Source organism: Cololabis saira, unplaced genomic scaffold, assembly GCF_033807715.1.
Source record: "Cololabis saira isolate AMF1-May2022 unplaced genomic scaffold, fColSai1.1 scf025, whole genome shotgun sequence".
In the NCBI taxonomy this organism is placed as follows: domain Eukaryota; kingdom Metazoa; phylum Chordata; class Actinopteri; order Beloniformes; family Belonidae; genus Cololabis; species Cololabis saira.
In genome coordinates this window covers 715001-717500 of record NW_026906189.1, presented here as the reverse complement: position 1 = coordinate 717500, position 2500 = coordinate 715001, and the positions used below count along the sequence as shown (strand labels likewise).

Sequence of the window (2500 nt, the reverse complement as noted above, 5' to 3'; positions counted from 1 at the left end):
CTATGACTTATCTTCAACTCCATATAAGAGGTATTTCAAGCTGCAGCTTTTGCTTACGGCCATACCAGCCTGGATGCGCCCGATCTCGTCTGATCTCGGAAGCTAAGCAGGGTCGGGCCTTGTTAGTACTTGGATGGGAGACCGCCTGGGAATACCAGGTGCTGTAAGCTTTTTCAACCAGCAGAGAGCGCTCTCGCTTAATCTACCCACACATATTTCAACGTGGTAACAGCGACAACTCACGTCCTAAAGTGTTTTGCACATGGTTAAGGCACTTTAACTCCAACAAATAAGTGCTTCTAAATTATTATCACCAACAAATCAATGACTTATATTATATGACTTATCTTCAACTCCATATAAGAGGTATTTCAAGCTGCAGCTTCAGCTTCAGCTTACGGCCATACCAGCCTGGATGCGCCCGATCTCGTCTGATCTCGGAAGCTAAGCAGGGTCGGGCCTGGTTAGTACTTGGATGGGAGACCGCCTGGGAATACCAGGTGCTGTAAGCTTTTTCAACCAGCAGAGAGCGCTCTCGCTTAATCTACCCACACATATTTCAACGTGGTAACAGCGACAGCTCACGTCCTAAAGTGTTTTGCACATGGTTAAGGCACTTTAACTCCAACAAATAAGCGCTTCTAAATTATTATCACCAACAAATCAATGACTTGTATTATATACTTATCTTCAACTCCATATAAGAAGTATTTCAAGCTGCAGCTTCAGCTTACGGCCATACCAGCCTGGATGTGCCCGATCTCATCTGATCTCGGAAGCTAAGCAGGGTCGGGCCTGGTTAGTACTTGGATGGGAGACCGCCTGGGAATACCAGGTGCTGTAAGCTTTTTCAACCAGCAGAGAGCGCTCTCGCTTAATCTACCCACACATATTTCAACGTGGTAAGAGCGACAGCTCACGTCCTAAAGTGTTTTGCACATGGTTAAGGCACTTTAACTCCAACAAATAAAACCAACAAATCAATGACTTATATTCTATGACTTATCTTCAACTCCATATCAGAGGTATTTCAAGCTGCAGCTTCTGCTTACGGCCATACCAGCCTGGATGCGCCCGATCTCGTCTGATCTCGGAAGCTAAGCAGGGTCGGGCCTGGTTAGTACTTGGATGGGAGACCGCCTGGGAATACCAGGTGCTGTAGGCTTTTTCAACCAGCAGAGAACGGTCTCGCTTAATCTAGCCACACATATTTCAACGTGGTAACAGCGACAGCTCACGTCCTAAAGTGTTTTGCACATGGTTAAGGCACTTTAACTCCAACAAATAAAACCGACAAATCAATGACTTATATTCTATGACTTATCTTCAACTTCATATAAGAGGTATTTCAAGCTGCAGCTTCTGCTTACGGCCATACCAGCCTGGATGCGCCCGATCTCGTCTGATCTCGGAAGCTAAGCAGGGTCGGGCCTGGTTAGTACTTGGATGGGAGACCGCCTGGGAATACCAGGTGCTGTAAGCTTTTTCAACCAGCAGAGAGCGCTCTCGCTTAATCTACCCACACAAATTTCAACGTGGTAACAGCGACAGCTCATGTCCTAAAGTGTTTTGCACATGGTGAAGGCACTTTAACTCCAACAAATAAGTGCTTCTAAATTATTATCACCAACAAATCAATGACTTATATTATATGACTTATCTTCAACTCCATATAAGAGGTATTTCAAGCTGCAGCTTCAGCTTCAGCTTACGGCCATACCAGCCTGGATGAGCCCGATCTCGTCTGATCTCGGAAGCTAAGCAGGGTCGGGCCTGGTTAGTACTTGGATGGGAGACCGCCTGGGAATACCAGGTGCTGTAAGCTTTTTCAACCAGCAGAGAGCGCTCTCGCTTAATCTACCCACACATATTTCAACGTGGTAACAGCGACAGCTCACGTCCTAAAGTGTTTTGCACATTGTTAAGGCACTTTAACTCCAACAAATAAGCGCTTCTAAATTATTATCACCAACAAATCAATTACTTGTATTATATACTTATCTTCAACTCCATATAAGAAGTATTTCAAGCTGCAGCTTCAGCTTACGGCCATACCAGCCTGGATGTGCCCGATCTCGTCTGATCTCGGAAGCTAAGCAGGGTCGGGCCTGGTTAGTACTTGGATGGGAGACCGCCTGGGAATACCAGGTGCTGTAAGCTTTTCCAACCAGCAGAGAACGGTCTCGCTTAATCTACCCACACATATTTCAACGTGGTAAGAGCGACAGCTCACGTCCTAAAGTGTTTTGCACATGGTTAAGGCACTTTAACTCCAACAAATAAAACCAACAAATCAATGACTTATATTCTATGACTTATCTTCAACTCCATATCAGAGGTATTTCAAGCTGCAGCTTCAGCTTCAGCTTACGGCCATACCAGCCTGGATGCGCCCGATCTCGTCTGATCTCGGAAGCTAAGCAGGGTCGGGCCTGGTTAGTACTTGGATGGGAGACCGCCTGGGAATACCAGGTGCTGTAAGCTTTTTCAACCAGCAGAG

General features: G+C 46.0%; 8 non-coding genes across 8 annotated transcripts; all 8 read left to right on the top strand.

The window, feature by feature from the left end:
- Positions 1 to 51: 51 nt before the first annotated feature.
- On the top strand, positions 52 to 170 carry LOC133426148 (5S ribosomal RNA). Its single transcript, XR_009771583.1, has one exon. It is a non-coding gene; the product is annotated as a 5S ribosomal RNA (ribosomal RNA).
- A 223-nt stretch (positions 171 to 393) lies between these two features.
- LOC133425770 (5S ribosomal RNA) lies at positions 394 to 512 on the top strand. Its single transcript, XR_009771223.1, has one exon. It is a non-coding gene; the product is annotated as a 5S ribosomal RNA (ribosomal RNA).
- Positions 513 to 728: 216 nt separating this feature from the next.
- LOC133425866 (5S ribosomal RNA) lies at positions 729 to 847 on the top strand. The gene has a single exon (XR_009771314.1). It is a non-coding gene; the product is annotated as a 5S ribosomal RNA (ribosomal RNA).
- Positions 848 to 1046: 199 nt separating this feature from the next.
- On the top strand, positions 1047 to 1165 carry LOC133425893 (5S ribosomal RNA). Its single transcript, XR_009771340.1, has one exon. It is a non-coding gene; the product is annotated as a 5S ribosomal RNA (ribosomal RNA).
- A 199-nt stretch (positions 1166 to 1364) lies between these two features.
- LOC133425769 (5S ribosomal RNA) lies at positions 1365 to 1483 on the top strand. Its single transcript, XR_009771222.1, has one exon. It is a non-coding gene; the product is annotated as a 5S ribosomal RNA (ribosomal RNA).
- Positions 1484 to 1706: 223 nt separating this feature from the next.
- LOC133426060 (5S ribosomal RNA) lies at positions 1707 to 1825 on the top strand. Its single transcript, XR_009771499.1, has one exon. It is a non-coding gene; the product is annotated as a 5S ribosomal RNA (ribosomal RNA).
- Positions 1826 to 2041: 216 nt separating this feature from the next.
- Positions 2042 to 2160, top strand: LOC133425923 (5S ribosomal RNA). Its single transcript, XR_009771369.1, has one exon. It is a non-coding gene; the product is annotated as a 5S ribosomal RNA (ribosomal RNA).
- A 205-nt stretch (positions 2161 to 2365) lies between these two features.
- On the top strand, positions 2366 to 2484 carry LOC133425768 (5S ribosomal RNA). The gene has a single exon (XR_009771221.1). It is a non-coding gene; the product is annotated as a 5S ribosomal RNA (ribosomal RNA).
- Positions 2485 to 2500: the final 16 nt, after the last annotated feature.